This window comes from Bubalus bubalis, chromosome 9 (assembly GCF_019923935.1).
Source record: "Bubalus bubalis isolate 160015118507 breed Murrah chromosome 9, NDDB_SH_1, whole genome shotgun sequence".
Classification (NCBI taxonomy): domain Eukaryota; kingdom Metazoa; phylum Chordata; class Mammalia; order Artiodactyla; family Bovidae; genus Bubalus; species Bubalus bubalis.
Window position 1 is genome coordinate 46,469,340 of NC_059165.1, and position 20,336 is coordinate 46,489,675.

The 20,336-nt window shown below is 40.7% G+C and overlaps 1 long non-coding RNA gene across 11 annotated transcripts in view; it reads left to right on the top strand.

The window, feature by feature from the left end:
* LOC123335033 overlaps positions 1–20,336 on the top strand; it is a 280,541-nt gene that overhangs the window by 17,890 nt on the left and 242,315 nt on the right. Inside the window, exon 3 of one of the 11 annotated variants that reach the window (XR_006553276.1) lies at positions 9,061–9,221. The exons of 7 other annotated variants lie outside the window; for them this stretch is intronic. This is a non-coding gene — a long non-coding RNA (uncharacterized LOC123335033). Of the gene's footprint in view, positions 1–9,060; positions 9,222–18,550; positions 19,503–20,336 lie in introns of those variants that run through there. 3 more of the 11 variants (XR_006553280.1, XR_006553279.1, XR_006553282.1) reach the window with 3 other exon arrangements.

Here is a 20,336-nt window from a genome sequence, read left to right on the forward strand (position 1 = left end):
CATGTTACACTGTGGATAATTTCATCTGTCCTGTGAAAACTCATTATGGACTCTTTTCAAAGACTATGGCTTCCACCAGTTAAGGTGATAATAATTGAAAGGCATCTTCTCTCTCTCTTTTTTTCCCATCAGCTGGGAAAGGTAGAGTGTCCCAACTCTGCTAAATCTTATTCCCCAAGGTCAGAAGGAAGTAAAAATAGGAAATGTGAACACAAGTAGGACTTCATACAATGGGGACTGAGGCAATAAATTCATTAACTATTAAGACACAAGGGAGTCACCATCCTGTTGTAGAAATAAAATCACATTGAAAGAAAAGGCAATATAGTATGGTGGCTTAAGTCCCTGAGTTTTGGGCTCACTGGCTTGTGAAATGGCAAAATTTTCTTGGCTTGTGAAATGGCAAAAATGCCACCTAACTCACTTCAGTTCAGTACAGTTCAGATGCTCGGTCGCGTCTGACTCTTTGCGATCCCATGGAGTGCAGCACTCCAGGCTTTCCTGTCCATCACCAGCTCCCAGAGCTTAGTCAAACTCACGTCCCTCAAGTCGGTGATGCCATCCAACCATCTTCTCCTCTGTTGTCCCCTTCTCTTCCCGCCTTCAATCTTTCCCAGCATCAAGGTCTTTTCCAAGGAGTCAATTCTTTGCATCCAGTGGTCAAAGTATTGGAGTTTTAGCTTTAGCACCAGTCCTTCCAATGAATATTCAGGACTGATTTCCTTTAGGGTGGACTGGTTGGATCTCCTTGCAGTCCAGGGACTCTGAAGAGTCTTCTCCAACGCCATAGTTCAAAAACATCAATTCTTTGGTACTCAGCTTTCTTTATAGTCTAACTCTCACATCCATACATGACCGCTGGAAAAACCATAGCTTTGACTAGATGGACCTTTGTTGACTAAGTAATGTCTTTGATTTTTAATGTGATGTCTAGGTTGGTCATAACTTTTCTTCCAAGGAGCAAGTGTCTTTTAATTTCATGGCTGCAGTCACCATCTGCAGTGATTTTGGAGCCCAAGAAAATAAAGTCTGTCACTGTTTCCATTGTTTCCCCATCTACTTGCCATGTAGTGATGGGACTGGATGCCATGATCTTAGTTTTCTGAATATTGAGTTCACCTAACTCACTGGAGTATTGAAATCATCAAAATAAGTGTATTATTATTATAAATAGGCAAGCAACCTATGTTTAGTTTTGCTTGTAAGCAAACTAGCATTATGAACTTGGGAAAGATGATTTTCTTTCTCGGGTCTTTGTTGTACATGTCTAAAAAGGAGAACAAAACCTGCCATAGCAACCTTCAGGAGCTGCAGTGAGACTCCAAGAAAAAGAATGAATGACTGCAAAAGCATTTTATGACCTCAAGTATGAACTGATAATTAATGCAATGACTTGGATTACACATTAAAGAGAGATTTGAGGTGAAGTATTTTCCCAGCTTCTGAGGTTGTTATCATCCCACAGTTTCATCAAGGCATGAAAATGTAGCATTTGGGAGCAGGGCGCATGACAACTCAGTTAGGTTCACTTTCTGGTCCATTCACTCTGTATCTGAGCATCTACCAGGCAGCATGTAGGTGCTAAGAAATACAACAGTGAGTAAAAGGGGCTAAGACTCTGCTCTGATGGAGCTTAGAGTTGAATGGAGGGTGCAGGTACAAATTGAATTATCAAAAATACTAATCAGAGACTCAAAATGGTAAAAGGAAAAAAAAAAAAAGAGAGAGAGAGAGAGAGAGAGAAAGAAAGGAGACCTAATTTCAGTTGAGAATTCTGGGTATGTGGCGAGCCCCAGTGTTAAAATAGGTAGTTTGCTTGTATGTGGTTATTAACCCCTTATGCCTCCTACCTCATCTCTGATTCTGATTTTATTATATTTGAATCTTTCAGTTACAAGATGATATATGGAAATGAGCTCTAATTTGGCATTTAGATAATATGTCACTCATTGAGCCCTTATTATGTGCCAAGAGGTACTCTAAGTACTTCACAAGTATTAATATTTATTTTAAAAAAAAAACCTAGTTTTTAAAATCTCTGTTTCTAAGAAGAGGAAACAGAGGTAAAAGAGTTGCAAATTCAAGTTGTAATTCACCCCTTGGAGAGGGTGAAACCTTGAGCAGTGACTCAGAGCTTCTTTGCTCTGCTCTGTATGGTAAAGGTAAGGGTCCCAGCCAGTATTTCAAGTAGGCACAAAGATCACATAGAATAATACATGTACTTGTATATACTGAAAAAATCACCATATACCTGTCAGGTGTTATTATGTGAGGGTGTTCAGGGCACAGAGTCACAGGTTCCTGTCGGATGCAGGAAAAATACTACACAGCAGCATCACTCTGAATATGCACAGCACTGACTTTTGTTCATGACTTGTAGTTTGTCAAGGTCCTTTTTTTTTAAACTATTTTTGTCATGGTATTCCTGGATCCTGTTCCACTATTTTTCTCTGATATTTGAAACTTCTTTGGTAATTGGAAAGGGCACTCAGCATCATTGATTTTGTGTGGAGAGAACTTTTATGGGGGGATGTTTTATGTCACTGCACATCTGATGATTTAACTCCTAAGATAGCCCATGTATAACTTTGCCCCATAAAAAATAATGGGGCAAGAATCAAGGTAATGAGCATCTAAGAGTGCTGACCGTGGGCTAGAGGCTAGAGCAGGACTCCCTTCCCTGAAGAGCTGATGACAGCAGAACTAAATTCATACCTCTTTAGAAATGGAGTGGGATCAAAATTGATAACATCACTGGTAATAAAATTCATGCCATCACCAGTGATTTTTCTGACACTCTTGAATATACAAAGACCTTCAAGTGTGACATCCCCCAAATTATCCTACCTCTCCCAGGGGTGATGGAGGGCAAGTAGCATTAGTTAAAGGCTCCCAATTTCACATCTGCTGAGAGAGAAATCAAGGTGGCTTTCCTCGGTTCCCAGTGACTGCAAATTTGCAAAACAGACTTTGCAGATATGATGGAGCTAAGGCCACTGAGATGGAAAAATTATCCTGGGTTATTCAGGTGGGCCCAATGTAATCATGAGGGTCCTTCAGAGAGGGAGACTGGCGGGTAAAAGTGACAGAGGAGGATGTAATAATATAAGTATAGTTCAGTCATGCAGCCTTGAACCGAGTGATTCAAACAGCCTCCAGCAGCTGGAAAAGGCAAGGAACAGATTCTCTGGCAGAGCCTATCGAAGGAACGTAGCTTTGCCAACATCTTGATTTTAGCCCTGTAAGACCCAGTTCAGACTTCTGACCTCCAGAACTGTCACATCCTAAGATTGCGTTATTGTTTTAAGCCACCAAATATGTGGTCATTCGTTTTAGCAGCAATAGAAAATGAATGCAGTTGGTCTATAGTTATACAGTCTGAGTTTGAGAAAACAGGCAAGTAAGTGCAGAAGAAGCAAAACCCTTGCTCACAGAGGTGGAAAAACCTGGTTTTACCTGAATGGTAGTTATGAACTGCAATACTGCCATCCTTAGCTATGAAAGATCTAGCAAGATCTCTATATACCTCGTGGGCCTGCATTTCTGCCAGCTTGCACACAGCAAGCTCACTGTGATCTGCCAATCAGCTATACTCCTGCTGTCCAAATTGCTGAAATCAGCAGTTTCCTCCTGTATGTGGCAGTATTTCATAAGCACTAGATTTCTTGTCAAGACTTTCTTGAGTTTCCAACACCTCCAACCATCTACATAGGCAAAAGTCTGGCTGAATCAAAAATTAAAAGATGATATGGAGCCCCTTTAATCCTCTTCATTTTTTCCCCTATCAAGCTTTAAGTTTGTTAGTTACACAAGGCATTTCCATATAAAAAGCTTTAAACAACACAACACATAAAGTAAAACACAAAACACTCACTTTTATACTACTGCTTCAAGCCCACTTTTTATATATCATCTCACTCTTTTGGGTTCATATCCTGCTAATTTTTAAATCCTTTTCTGAGACGTTGATATTATACTATAGGTCTTATAAAAGCCAATTACATCCTCTCCATTAAGTGGAGACAGCACTATTTAGTTAGTTCCCTATTGATGGACTTGTGGGTTGTGTCTGATTTTTTGCCATTACACGCAATTTGCAGTGTAGCCTTGTAAATATATCTGCACGCTACGGAAGTGCTTCAGTGGGACACATCAGGTTTCTGTCAAAGGGTTGAACATTTTAGCTGATGGAGTTTGCCAACAGATTTTCCTGGTTTACATTCCCATTAGTATTAGTTTATGAAAGCATCATTTCTTTACACCCTTAAGATTATAACTTGGGTATGATTCATCTTTTTACTGTTTGCCAATCTGACATGTGAAGAATGCACTCTGGTTGTTGTGTTTATTTTCATTTCCCTGCTTAGTAATGAGCTTGAACATCTCTCTATATATTCACTGGTCATTTATTTATTTTTCTTTCTTTGTGAGTGGGATCCATTTTCAATGGGATCAGTGATGAAAAAGGAATGATGGAATTGTCAGGCAGTGTTGGAATTGCAAATCAAGGCCCTGCAGCCCAAGGCTCAGCCTCCAACACCTTCCTGTAATGTTTATACCACAGCCAAGAGAAGTACACATACCTGGGAAAGTGCTGGATCTGTTTTAAATCTGCAGGAGAGAGTGTGTGTGCGTGTGTGTGTATGTGTGTGTGCGCGCGTGCTCAATCATGTCTGACGCTTTGTGACCCCCGGGACTGTAGCCTGCCAGGCTCCTCTGTCCATGGTATTTTCCAGGCAAGAATACTGGAGTGGGTTGCCATTGTCTACTCCAGGGGATCTTCCCAACCCTGGATCGAACCCTCATCTCTTGTGTCTCCTGCATTGGCAGGTGGATTCTTTATCACTGTGCCACCAGGGAAGCATGAGGGGGGAGGGTATCAGTTCCATTGGCATACTCATTCTTTGTTTTAAATAAAGGTGACTGTTCATTTATCTTTTTAATATTTTATTTTATTTACTTATTTTTGGCTGTGATGGGTCTTGGTTGCGGCATGCAGGCTCCTCTCCAGTTGCAGCATGACAGCTTGGTAGTTGTAGCACATGGACTCTGCAGTAGAGGCATGAAGGCTTCTCTAGTTGTGGCGCTTGGACTTATTTGCCTGTGGCATGTGGGATCTTAGTTCCCTGACCAGGGATAGAACCAGTGTCCCCTGTACTGGAAGGCAGATTCTTAACTGCTGGACCACCAGGGAATTCCCAGCACCCTTACTCGTCTATCACTCTGTCACTTTGTAACCTTTAGCATATGCCTTCTCCTTTCCCATTTCCTCCTTAAATAATGAAAAGCCTGTGGAGGGTGACAGAGCTGGTCTTTTTTTGCTCTCAGATTTTTAGGTTCATGAAAACATTGAGTGAGCACTGATCTCTAAGAACCAGCCTTGAGTTGTCAAGTCAACTCCCTTGGGCTTCACTGACAAAGACTTAGAGAGAGTAAGCTGTTACTCTAGGAAGAGCAGTCCCATGGAAGTAGGGAATTTGGATTGTATGAGGAACAGAACTGCTGCAAGGGTTTAAGTAATGCAGAACGAGGCTGGAGGGGACGGTGAGGGCCAGACTGTAGAGGCCTTTTACACCACATTACAGATCGTGTTCTATTTTCAAAAAGGAAAGAAGAGTCCCTGGGTGGATAGGGAGCTTTCAACAAAGGGAATAATTCTAATTTGCAAGAATATCACTATGGCTTCAGGATCAGGAATAATGGAATGGCTGACCCAAGAGGGTGCAGTGAGATGGGTTAGGAGTCCTTGTCATCAGCCAGGCAAGAGAGGGTGGTGAGGAGACTGGAGAGATGGTGCTGGAGAGAAGCAGAAAGACTTGAAAGATTTTCCCTTCGTAAGTTTATTAAACTAACTGAGGAGGCAGACACATGAAAAGAGAGCATAGACAGCCTCATACTTTTAAGCTCTGTATGCTGACGACTTTTCTCAACTCGTAGCCCCTTAGGGCAAGGACTATTTTATTTCTAGAAACTGACCCAGAGTGAGTGCAGAATGAATATCTCTTCAGTGAGGGAACGGTATGGAGAGAAGAAGGGTTCAGAAAAGCCAGATATCGCTACTGCTTGGTGGTAAAGTTTCCTGGGGTGAGATGAGCTGGTCATTGAGGTTCAATAAAAGCTCCGTGATTATCTCACATAATTCATCCCAGAAACACATTCATTTTATATATTTAAAAATCAGGCTTAGTGAACAGCTGGCCTAACGTTATTGATTTAAGAATTGGTGGAGTGAGAGTTGGTACCCTCGTCTGTGGGTCTATGAGGCCTTCCTTCTTTGATACATTTTTGGATTTACAGAATAGAGTAGCTGGATGCATCTACCTGGGGGAAGTGATTTTTAAGCAGTTTCTGAAGAGAGAGCAAGCTCTAGAGTGAGAAGACTTGACTCCTTGGGTTCTCATGCTGTTATTTTAAGGTTTCTAGTTTTTAACTATTGTCTGTTAAATGGTTACTATCTGTCCCTAAGATCACTCTCATTTTACATATATCTTATTTAACACCATGACTTAATGAGGTAGCTAATATAATTATCCCCATTTTAATTTAGTAAACTGAGACTCAGAGAGGCTAAATGACATTTGAAATTGAATAAGAAGCGTGGCGGAATCATTATTTGAATGATTCAGCCTTCAACCCAAATGGCTACATGATCTGACTTAAGGGTCAAGGTCAAGGGGTTTTAAGAAGAAAGAGAGTAATTATCTTGACTGAAGGTAGGCTCATTATCTTTGTCTCTATGTGTGTTTGCCCCTTTTTGTTTCTTAGATGACCATAGCATGACACACACGCTTCTCACCCAAGTGCTGGAGCTCCCCCGATACTTCCCTCTCTGTAGAAGTTTACTGTCTGGAGTCAGCACAGCATGGTGGTTAAATATGACTGGGATCTAATTCTGATTTTTTTCAGTTCCTAGCTCTGTTACCTCCTTAGGCAAGTTATTTCGCATTTTTGTGCTTAAGTTTCAACATTTTCAAAATGGGAAAAAAACAACAAAACATCCCTCACAAAGTTGCTGTGAAGAGTTAAGCCTCTGGTACAGGGTAGGCATTCAGTACATTATTAGCTATTCCTCCTGTTGAGGCTGCTCCCGTGGCCTTGATAGCTTCATCATTCAAAAGGTATTTATGATTGTCTGCTGTATGCCAAAGGCTTCCTAGGTGGCTCAGATGATAAAGAATCTGCCTGCAATGCAGGAGACCTGGGTTTGATCCCTGGGTTGGGAAGATCACTGGATGAGGAAATGGCAACCCTCTCCAGTATTCTTGCCTGGAAAATCCCATAAACAGAGGAGTCTGGCAGGCTACAGTCCAAGGGGTCACAGAGAATTGGACATGACTTGGGGACTGAACATGCACACATTATATGTCAAACTTTGAGCTAAGGATTAAGGATGGAAGGGTGTTCTGATATCTATTACTGTATAACAAACTAGCCCTAAGCTTAATGTCTTCAATGACAACATTGTATTATATCTCATGATGTTGTGGCTCAGGCATTTGGGCAGGGATTAGTTGGGTGATTCTTCTGGTATTAAACTGACAGCTGGGTTACTCTGGAGGGTTCAGGTTGGTTTTACATGCCTGGAGCCTTGATGGGGGCAGCTGGAAGTCTGTGCTCAATGAGGGTTCCCTGTCTCTCCATATTGCCTCAGGGTCTCCCACAGTGTCTCTGGGGTAAAAATTAACCAGTCTAGAAGGTGGTGGAGCCAGGACTTAAACCTGAGTTGGGTGAGGCCAGAAACTAATACTCTATACTTGCAATGGGGCACAATATTTTCAGATTAAGGCTTCTCTGGCATCATTTCCTGGGCATGCATATGATCCTCAGATCTTCTTCATGAGGGGATGATATCATCAGAGTTAGGAAGCCTGAGTTCTGGATTTACCTCAGTCAGTTCCCAGACACATGATCCTGCACACACCACTTCCCTTCTCAGACTTCCTTGTATTCCTCGATGAAATAAAGGCACCATCTTCCTCCCTCTGTTTCTCAAGTTCACTCCGAGGACTGCATTTGTAGCAGAGATATCACAGGGAGTCAGCCAGAAGACCCCCATGTCTGGTCCTAGCTTATCTCACTCACTTTGTGCCATTGGACAGCTCTTTCTCCGTTTCTAGAACACAGGCTTCATGAATGGTATCTACCTGTCCTTTCAACTCAGATTTCAAGGAGGAGACTGGCAAAAACACCATGATTAAGATAACAGGGATGGAATGTGTCTCTGTGAAAGGTTCAGTTCAGTTCAGTTCAGTCGCTCAGTCACGTCCGACTCTTTGCAATCCCATGAATCACAGCACGCCAGGCCTCCCTGTCCATCACCATCTCCCGGAGTTCACTCAAACCCATGTCCATCGAGTCAGTGATGCCATCCAGCCATCTCATCCTCTGTCGTCCCCTTTTCCTCCTGCCCCCAATCCCTCCCAGCATCAGGGTCTTTTCCAACGAGTCAACTCTTGGCATGAGGTGGCCAAAGTACTGGAGTTTCAGCTTTAGCATCATTCCTTCCAAAGAAATCCCAGGGCTGATCTCCTTTAGGATGAACTGGTTGGATCTCCTTGCAGTCCAAGGGACTCTCAAGAGTAGTCTTCTCCAACACCACAGTTTAAAAGCATTAATTCTTCGGCGCTCAGCCTTCTTCGTAGTCCAACTCTCACATCCATACATGACCACAGGAAAAACCATAGCCTTGACTAGATGAACCTTTGTTGGCAAAGTAGTCTCTGCTTTTGAATATGCTATCTAGGTTGGTCATAACTTTCCTTCCAAGGAGTAAGCGTCTTTTAATTTCATGGCTGCAATCACCATCTGCAGTGATTTTGGAGCCCCAAAAAATAAAGTCTGACTCTGTTTCTACTGTTTCCCCATCTATTTCCCATGAAGTGATGGGACCAGATGCCATGATCTTAGTTTTCTGAATGTTGAGCTTTAAGCCAACTTTTTCACTCTCCTCTTTCACTTTCTTCAAGAGGCTTTTGAGTTCCTCTTCACTTTCTGCCATAAGGGTGGTGTCATCTGCATATCTGAGGTTATTGATATTTCTCCCGGCAATCTTGATTCCAGCTTGTGCTTCTTCCAGCCCAGCATTCCCTTTTCTAGACAGGAGCGTCCTCTAACTGACCAGGGCTGCTGCTGTTGCTGCTAAGTCGCTTCAGTTGTGTCCGACTCTGTGCGACCCCATAGACGGCAGCCTACCAGGCTCTGCAGTCCCTAGGATTCTCCAGGTAAGAATGCTGGAGTGGCTTGCCATTTCCTTCTCCAATGCATGAAAGTGAAAAGTGAAAGTGAAATTGCTCATTTGTGTCCAATTCTTCGGACCCCATGGACTGCAGCCTACCAGGCTCCTCCGTCCATGGGATTTTCCAGGCAAGACTGGAGTGGGTTGCCATTGCCTTCTTGACCAGGGCTAGGAATACCATCTTTTGGCCTGGATCAGGACAAAACCGAATGTTCAAACTGAATGGGACTGCTTGAATATGTTACTCTGGTACCAAGGAATATCAGCCAACCATCATCCACTAAGCATCTTCATACATGACTTGATATCACAAATACCAAGCTTTTTAAATCATTGGCCGAACCATTTTGGTAACACATTTAAAATTAGCTAGAGTAGTGCATGCCTCAAGGCTAGATAATGAATCATGAAAAAAAAGTATACTTTATAGTAAGCAAGAGATTTTTTAAAATCCATTTTAGTATCTCAGGTACCTAAGATCCCAGGATCTAGCACATAGTCAGCACTCAAAAATTTGTCATTGAATAAAATGATTAACATGTAATGGAAACATCATTGAGTCCTACCCATTATCCATATATTGAGACTCCTTAAATCCTTGCTTAATAGCAGCAAATGTCATTTACAAAATGTCCCACTTCAGATTATTTTCTGTACTTAGTTGGTTATATGGAATTGATCCTCGATTGAAGCATATAATATATAAGAAATAATTTATATTCTAGGCAAATCAAGGCCATGAGCCAAGAAAGACCCATTAAGGCTGTGTTGGCCATGAGAGGCAGCCCACAGTGGTGCTATGTGACCTTGAATGAACTTCACCTTTTGAGTCCTCGGTGGCTACATTTGTAGAATCAGAATATATTTACAAGTTCATTGTAGTTCTGAAAGTCTATGATCTTAAAAAAATTCTTATTTTGCCTACGTATAACATGATGTGACAGAGATTAAGTGAGATTCCTTCTGTTCAAGATAAAATCTGATATAATAGCAATGAGAAAAGATATTAGCCTTGGGTTGTTAAGCTCAGGTTTTAGATTTTGTTCTTCCATTTGTCTATAAGATTTTAGGCACGTCACCTTACCTCTCTTGGCTTTATTATTCTCATTTGTCAAATCACTCACCTAGATGAAAGGTTTTGGGGAAGATAATTAAATAACAGAACTGCCAATGTTTTCTCCCTGGAACAGTTTCCTGCCAGTCTCTGTATGGCCCATTAGAAATAATTTGCTGATGCTTCTAAGATTCCTGATAAAGAACCTAAAACCTAGAAAGGGGGATTGATTTATCCAGGGTTAAACAGCAAGTTCATTAAGACCTGGGGCAAAAATTTTAGCTTTATATTCATACACTGTTTTTGACCAATGAGCATCTTAATAATAGCAGCTAACATTTGAGGACTTGAGCAGAGTACTAGGAACTTTAAGTAAGTAAGTTCAATGTTGTTCAGCCGTGTCTGACTCTTTGTGACCCCCATGGACTGTAGCCCACCAGATTCCTCTGTCCATGGGATTCTCAAGTCAAGAATACTGGAGCTGGTTGCCATGCCTTCCTCCAGTGGGCCTTCTGGACCTAGGGATTGAAGCTATGTCTCTTACACCTCCTGCATTGGCAGGCATGCTCTTTACCATGAATGCCACCTGAGAATCCCCACTAGGAACTTTACATGAGTTAATCTGTAGTTCTCAACATAGCCCAAAGATGTAGGTTCATTGATTATTCTTGTTTTGTAGATGAGGAAACCAAGATTTGGAGAGGTTAAGTGAAAATTCTCAAATTTATGTAAGTAATAGGTTTGACCCCTGGGTTGGGAAGATCCCCTGGAGAAGGGCATGGCAAACCACTCCAGTATTCTTGCCTGGAGAATCCCCATGGACAGAGGAGCCTGGTGGGTTACAGTCCATAGGGTCTTAAAGAGTCGGACACATCTGAAGCAACTCAGCACACACACAGTAAGTGACAGAGCCAGGAATTAAACACAGGGGGATGACTACCTTAACTGCTAACCTATACTGATCTCTGTCATCATGCTAGATGGTAGAGATACATATTATAACATAATTTGGCACATTGCACAAACTGCTATCTTATGTTATCCTTAGTTATGATATAACAAAGAGAGAGAAGTTGCTTGGTCATGTCTGACTCTTTGTGACCACATGGACTGTAACCTACCAGGCTCCTCCATCCATGGGATTTTCCAGGTAAGGGTACTGGAGTGGGTTGCCATTTCCTTCTTCAGGGGATCTTCCCGACCCAGGGATTGAACCCCGGTATCCCTCATTGTAGGCAGATGTTTTACCATCTGAGCCACCAGCGAAGCCTTATAGTAAAGTGGTCCAAGCTGCTGTAGGATTATGGGGCAGAATCCAGGGGAAGGGAGTGAAAGCCTGAGTCATACAGCCTTCCAAGAAGGTTTGTGTAGGTTGCAGCTTACAAATGAGGGTAGGATAGGGAAGGAGAAAAAAAAAAAGTTCTAGTTGGAAGAGCAGCACATGTGGAGATGTGGAGGGTAGGAAGAGCACAAAGCCCTTGAGGAATTGCAGGAGGTTTGATGAGGATGGTGAGAAGTGAGGGGGAGAAGAGGAGCAGGGACCACAGGAGAATGGCCCTGTGAATCTGGGGTCAGAGCTCGTACATCCAGTGCAGAGGTACTGGAGGGTTGTAGGTAGGGCAGTGGTGATGCAGAGTGACTCATGACTGTGATTATGAGGAAAATGGAGCAAGGCATGCAACACTGGAGGATGGCACAGAGGTTAGGGAGCATGGCAGTGCTGGTGAGCCCTTCTTCAAACCCCTTAGACAAAAAAGGAGCTTTGAAAACACAAGGTCTAGACGGAATCTTATTTGTTTGTTTTTAATTTGATGTTACAATGTGCTTTAAAATTTTTATTTATTTAATTTTGACTGCACTGGGTCTTTGTTGCTGTTTGGGCTTTTCTCAAGTTGCAGTAAACAGGGACTCCTCTCTAGTTGTGGTCCATGGGCTTCTCATTGCAGTGACTTCTCTTATTGCGGTGCATGGGTGCAACAGTTGGGGAGCAAGGGCCCAGTTGCCCCACGGCATGTGGAATCTTCCTGGACCAGAGATCAAACCCATGTCCCCTGCATTGGCGGGCAGATTCTTAACATCTGGACCAGCAGGGAAGTCCTAGACATGATCTTATTACTTCCCACCTTTGCCTAAAAATCTGTTTCTCTGGTCCTACTAGGGTCCCAGTGATGAAATCTACTCCCAAATGGTTTTCAGCAGTGTTTTCTGAGACAGAACCAGAGTTCTGGTTTTTCTTCTTGCTGCCTATCTGCCCAGACTTAAGAGCTGCCGAACCTGACCTGTTGTGAAGCCATTGGTTGGCTGGTGGAGTCTTTGCTCCACACCATGTCCCTGTATTAGAGACAAAGAGAAAACTTCAGGATGAGCTGCTTTGGGAGCTGACACATAAGAGACCATACCCTGTTTTGGAGGCATTTAAACTTATCTTACAGTTAATACAGCATCTGGGGCACATTTTCCTACTTTTATGCCAATTTTTATGTGTTTCTGTCACACAGTCAGAAGCCAGGATCGTAAAGAAGAAGGAAAATGGTACAAAAAATAAAAGTAAATAAGCGCATTCTGCTTTAACACTCCCAGGAGCGCTGAGTCCGGCAAGTTTATGAGTTAGAGAAAAAAACCAAAGCAAACACCTATAGCACTGTATATAAAGGAAAGGAAATACTACTCCTTTGCATTCAAGTGCATCAAGCAAAGATGGGAGAGGAGCTCTGAGCTGGGAATAGACAGAACAGGGTTTAGACCAAAAAGTGTCACCAGTTGTTCAAGTGGCTTGGAGCCAAACCTCCTCTATGGGTCTGTTTTTCTCTTATAAAGTTTGTACCAGATGCCCTCTAAGAGTCTCTAGTTCCACAATTATGTTTATCACCCTTTACACACACAGGGGACACAGGCAGTCATAGAAGACCTAATTTCTGGTCTCAAAGAACTGAAATATTGGGTTGGCCAAGAAATTTGCTCGGTTTTTTTGCAACATCCTATAGAAAAACCCAAATGAACTGTTTTGGCCAACCCAATATATTATAATAACAAGACTAACCTTACCTTACCTATTTTAGAGCAAGGATTTCTCTAACCACACTGCCATGAAAAAAGACCAAAAAGCTGTTTAAAAACTGGGTAAATGTGGTTTTACTTCTAAATTGTAGAAACAAAGTACATGAATAGATAGTATTATCAGTGTTGGAGACTCAGAATCAATGACTCCTGTCCCTCAGTTTATACTATATAAACTAATTAAAAATGTTCTTTGATTTAGAAGAAAGTGATATATGGCTACTTTGATTTAATATAACATTTTTCATGGCTTTCCATAAAGAGCTTAGATTTTTAAGAAAGTAAAAGCTCAGAGGTTAAACCATGAACTTCTTTGTTATGCTTAAATGTGCGTTTAGGCTCTGACATTCTAGCTCTGAGTCCTTGAGAAAAGTTACTTCAGAACCCTTTCTTCAACTATAAAATGGGAGCAATAATAGTACCTATCTCACATTTTCTTGTGAGAATTAACTCAGTTAAGGGCCCAAAACGTTTGGAATAGTATTTGGTAAAATACATGCTAAGTATTAGGTATTGGATGTGCAGTATGAAATATTAATCAGTGAGTTTGAATTGAACCTTGAAGGAAGAGGAAGTTTAAACCAATTAAAATAAGGTTTTGTTGTTCAGTAGCTAAGTGGTGTCTGACTCTGCAATCCCATGGACTGCACTCCAGGCTTCCTGTCCTGTCCTTCACTATCTCCCACAGTTTGCTCAAACTCATGTCCACTGAGAAGGTGATGCCATTCAACCATCTCATCCTCTATTGCCCCCTTCTCCTGAATCCCCTGCCCTCATAACCTTGGTGGTTATGGTAGATTTCAAAAGCAACCCCAAATCCTTCATCACTTCTTACATTCATTTCTTTTGTACTTTGATGGCCTCTCCCATGAAGAGATAGTGTATTTCCTTATCTCCTGTGTGTAAAACTAATTTGGCGATTTGCCTTAGCAAATAATATGTGGTGGAAACAATGTTGTTTCAGTTTCAGCCAAGGCCTTACACATTTTTGCTTCTTCTCTTGGAACTCTGCCTCAACTGTAAGAGCAAGTCCAGCTGCCCGCTGCAGGATGGAGGTCAACAGAGCTGCAGCAGAGCTCAATCAGCCAAGTTGACCAAGCTGAGGTCCCAGACATCTGAGAGGCCCGCACGGAACTACATTACTAACAAGAGCTGAACCCAGATGTCTAACTGAGCCCTTCCAGTTCAGCTCAAATCAGCAGAAACATCCAGGAAAACCATAGACTTATGAACAATAATAAATGATATTGGCCTTCCTATTGGGCTTCCTTGGTAGCTCAGCTGGTAAAGAAACTGCCTGCAGTGTAGGAGACCTGGGTTCAATCCCTGGGTTGGGAAGATCTCCTGGAGAAGGGAAAGGCTACCCACTCCAGTATTCTGGCCTGGAGAATTCCATGGACTGTATAGTCCATGGGGGTAGCAAAGACACGACTGAGTGACTTTCATTTTCACTTTTCTAGGTGTTAAGTTAGTTTGTTACACAGCAATAGCTAACACATACTATATTGATAGTAGTGGTAGTGAAGATAAAGGAATAGGAAAATGGTTTCAACTAGAAGAGGAGATTAAGCTGAATAAAATAGATGTCACACATCTATGAGCTGGAGAATATTAGGTTTTGTAGCAGAGATAAAGTTACAAAGTATATTAAAGTGTATACAAAAAATAAAGGATCATTTATTATAATTTGTGTGGAAGCAAAAACATTTCTGAGTGAAAATACCCCAAATGAAAGTGTAAGGAAAAGGATAAATGATGTTGATAACAAATGACATTAAAGATTAATACCCTTAATATAGACTGAAGATATCTATCAAGAAAAACAAAGCTTGCTAAACTCTTTCAAATCAATAAAAGATATTCACATTATCTTAGAGTTGTTGTACTTGTTGTTACTGACCCTCTCCCTTTAGCCAGCTACATTTTATTTATGTTTTTGATCTCAGTCACATCTTCAGGATGTCTTTCCTGAACTCCAGATCACAACAGGTCCTCCTAGTGTATGCTCCTTGTTTCTCTCATCATTTGTTCAATGTTTTCTCCACTGGTTTGTAAATTCCATAAGACATAGATTGAAACTATTTTGTTTACCAGTGTAATCCTGGCATCTGGAAAAATATCTGACTTAGGATTCAGTTCAGTTCAGTCACTCAGTCATGTCTGACTCTTTGTGACCCCATGGACTGCAGCACACCAGGCCTCCCTGTGCATCACCAGCTCCCAGAGTTTACTTAAACTCATGTCCCCTGAGTCGGTGATGCCATCCAACCATCTCATCCGCTGTCATCCCCTTCTCCTCCCGCCTTCAATCTTTCCCAGCATCAGGGTCGGCATTCAATAACTTATTTGAAAATAATGAGCCATTGAGTAATGATCATAAAACCAAATCACTTACCAAGAGCCAAATAAAAATAAAACAAAGGCATGACTCAGATCAGATCAGTCACTCAGTCGTGTCCTACTCTTTGTGACCCCATGAATCACAGCACGCCAGGCCTCCCTGTCCATCACCATCTCCTGGAGTTCACTGAGACTCATGTCCATCGAGTCAGTGATGCCATCCAACCATCTCATCCTCTGGCATCCCCTTCTCCTCCTGCCCCCAATCTCTCCCAGCATCAGAGTCTTTTCCAATGAGTCAACTCTTCGCATGAGGTGGCCAAAGTATTGTAGTTCCAGCTTTAGCATCATTCCTTCCAAAGAAATCCCAGGGTTGATCTCCTTCAGAATGGACTGGTTGGATGTCCTTGCAGTCCAAGGGACTCTCAAGAGTCTTCTCCAACACCACAGTTCAAAAGCATCAATTCTTCAGCACTCAGTCTTCTTCACAGTCCAACTCTCACATCCATACATGACCACAGGGAAAACCATAGCCTTGACTAGACGAACCTTTGTTGGCAAAGGAATGTCTCTGCTTTTCAATATGCTATCTAGGTTGGTCATAACTTTCCTTCCAAGGAGTAAGCGTCTTTTAATTTCATGGTTGCAGTCACCATCTGCAGTGATTTTGGAGCCCAGAAAAATAAAGTCTGACACTGTTTCCACTGTTTCCCCATGTATTTCCCATGAAGTGGTGGGACCAGATGCCATGATCTTCGTTTTCTGAATGTTGAGCTTTAAGCCAACTTTTTCACTCTCCTCTTTCACTTTCTTCAAGAGGCTTTTGAGTTCCTCTTCACTTTCTGCCATAAGGGTGGTGTCATCTGCATATCTGAGGTTATTGATATTTCTCCCAGCAATCTTGATTCCAGTTTGTGTTTCTTCCAGTCCAGCATTTCTCATGATGTACTCTGCATATAAGTTAAATAAACAGGGTGACAATATACAGCCTTGACGAACTCCTTTTCCTATTTGGAATCAGTCTGTTGTTACATGTCCAGTTCTAACTGTTGCTACCTGACCTGCATACAAATTTCTCAAGAGGCAGATCAGGTGGTCTGGTATTCCCATCTCGTTAAGAATTTCCCACAGTTTATTGTGATCCACACAGTCAAAGGCTTTGGCATAGTCAATAAAGCAGAAATAGATGTTTTTCTGGAACTATCTTGCTTTTTCTATGATCCAGTGGATGTTGGCAATTTGATCTCTGGTTCCTCTGCCTTTTCTAAAACCAGCTTGAATATCAGGAAGTTAGTTCATGGTTGACTACAAAAAGCCAAAACATATGAATACATCCAGCCACATATGTAATCAAGAAATACAAATGAAAACAAGATATGTCACGTGACTGAAAAGGGCTACAACAATAAGATTTGCTGCAAGAGAGGCTGTGGTAAGCGTGTGACACTTGTTTAGCAATTGTTGCAAGTGTTACAGAAAGCAGTTTAACATAGTGTTGATTCAAATATTCATACTTTTTGGCAGCAACTGAACTTTCAGAGCAAAAAAGATCAGATGTGTCTCAGTATGATGACTGAAGATTGCTGTTAATCCTAATTTTAACAGATGATCTGTATGACCAGTAATATCACTGTATTTAGAATCAGTATGGTTTAAAGTTGGACTGTGGGTTCTGAAATAAAAGAAATAAATTTTAATCCTGTATCCATCACTTATCAGTTGTGTGGTCAGAGCCTAATAATTCAGCCTCACTGACCCTTATGACCTCATCTGTAACGGTGACAGTGTGTCAATCAGGAGATGCCTGGGTTTCAGGAATTAGTCATTTATCTCCTTTTTAATTTGTACACTCATTACTCTTTGAGGAAGCAGTAGTTTGAATTATTTCAAATTCTCAGTTTATTTTTCTATGCTTTTCATATCCCTAAGCAGCTGAGAGAGATCAGTCTGTTCTGTGTATTGATGTGTTTAAATGTATTTTAGAACTACATGAGGCTACAATGGGTTAGAAATAATGAAAAGAGACTACTTCATCTCTTTCTCTCACACACTCACTTTTGTCTTTTGCTTCCGTGGTTTCCTCTGTTCTGAGCTACTTTTGTGCTCACACACACAAAAAAGTCTATACTTGAACACCAAGTATTCCTCTCTGCAGAAAAAAAGCAAAGCAAACGAACAAATGGCTGGGACTATATTATGCTAACAGATAGTTTTACTGGGCTGTGTGGCATGTCTAAGTTATTGACAAAAGACAAGACTAAGCCAGTAAAAACAGACAAAAAATGACATGTTCTTGGATATTAGAATTATAAAATTAATGTAGTTGCTATATCTTTAAGAAATATCTCTAGAGCCCAGTTTTGTCTTAGAAATTAACTTAAGGTCACAAATTAAGACACCCAGCTATTACTGTTTCACTGTTTCCAGTATTTTGTGATGCAGTGTATCTTATTCAAGAGTAGATGCGGGATGTGTTATGTAACTTATGGTAAATAATCCTCAATGGTTTAATTTGGGGCTCTTTTAAAAAATATTTTGCTTTTCATTTATCAGAGAGTTTGAACTCAGTGTAATCCATTGTTTTGTAGGGATAAATATTAAATACCGTGGTATACCAATTAGGAAATAACTGAATATTTTAATTAGTTTTTAAGCTAAACTTATTGTTTGGGAATAATTTCCAATCTATAGAAAAATTGTAAATATTGGAAAGAGAATTCTCATATATATTGTTAATTTCTACATTGTTAATTTCTACATTACTGAGATGCATTTGTCAAAACAGAAGCTGATATTTACCATTAACTATAGTTTAGACTTTATCTGGATCTAACTATTTTGCATTGGTGTCTTTTGTGTTCTAGGATCCAGAGCAGCATAGATACCATGCTGTGTTTTGCTATCATTTCCGCCATCTCCTCTGGTTCCTGCCAATTTTTAAGTGTTTCCTTGCTTTTCATGGCTTTGAGAGTCTTGGGGAATATTGGCCAGGTGTAAAATATTCCTCAATCCAATTGTGTCTCATTGTTTTCTCAAGATTAGCCTGGGATTGTGAATTTATGGAAAGAATACCACAGAAATGGAGTGTCCTTGTTTTTGCATATTATGGGTACATGATATGGATATAACGTACTATGGAAATGGGTGTATAACTACCTCCCTGAGACCCTGCTTTCAATTCTTTTGGGCTTATCTCCAGAAGTGGCATTGTTGGATCATATGAAAACTCTATTTTTTATTCTTTGGGGAACCTCCATACTGTTTTCCACAGTGGTTATACCATTTTACATTACCACCAAGGGTGCACAAGGGTTACAGTTTCTCCACGTCCTTCCCAACACTTTTATTTGTATATTTTGATAATAGCCATCCTAATGGTGTGAGGTGGTACCTCATTGTGGTTTTGATTTACGTTTCCCTAAAAATAGTAATGTTGAGCATGTTTCCATGTGTTTATTGGTCACTTACATGTCTTATTTGGAGAAATATCTAGTCAAGGCCTTTGCCCATTTTGCAGTTGGGTTGTTTGTTTTTTTGTTGTTGAGTTTTGGGAGTTCTCTATATATTCTGAATATTAATCCCTTATCAGATATATGATTTGCAAATATTTTCTTCTACTCTTTGGATTACTTTATTATTCTGTTGGTAGTATCTTTTAATGCATATTTTAAAATGTATGAAGTCCAATTTGTTTATTTTTTGTTTTGCTGCCTGTGCCCTTGGTGTCATATCTGAGAAATATTGTCAAATCCCATGTCATAAACCTTTTGCCCTTTTTATGTCTTTGGTTCGAGAACTAAATAATTTTGGATACTTTTTTTTAATCCATTCTGCCAATACCGTTTTTTCTTGTTTCACACTGATTTATTCCACACTGTTGTTTTGTTGATGCCTCAGGCTGATATTTCTTTTCTCTTTCATCCACAGACATTAACTTAATTAATTTATTTATTCTTGATAGTCTTTTATTGACCACCCACTGTAGTGTGTTAAGAGAAATACCCTTTCCTCTTTTTTTTTTTTTTTTTTTGTATCTTACAAGCACAAGACAGAGATCAGCATTCTCTCATTCAGCATGACAGTAGCATCATCCAAAATAGCAGATTTCAGTGACAGCTTGCTGCATGTCAGACTATTATCCTAGACATTCCATGTATTCACTCCTCATCCTCACAATAAAGTTGATCAGGAGAACTCTCATAATCTTTATTTTAGGATAAGAAAATGAGTTACAGAGAGGCTAAGTAATATCCCTGAACCACAGAGCTGGTAGTGGTTGTCTGGCCTTCAGCATAACAATCTCTGTTTCTTCTTTGGAGAGTTAAATCTGTTTATATTTAAAGTAGTTACTGATAAGGAGGAACTTATATATGTTATATTTTCCTTGTCTTAGACTTTAGTTCGGTTCAGTAAGTCAATCGTGTCTGACTCTTTGACTTAGATCAAAATTTATGACTTTTAAAATATGATTTCCTTGGAGTGATTGATTCCTACCATTCATTCATACCACTTAAGTAATTACCATGTATCAGGTGTTGGTACTGGATGTTCAGGGGCTGAGCATTCAGAGATAGTTGTCTTCCAATAATCACTCACTGTCTATCTCTGTTCCCAATGAAATGGTTATACCAAAAATGCTATACTCAAGAA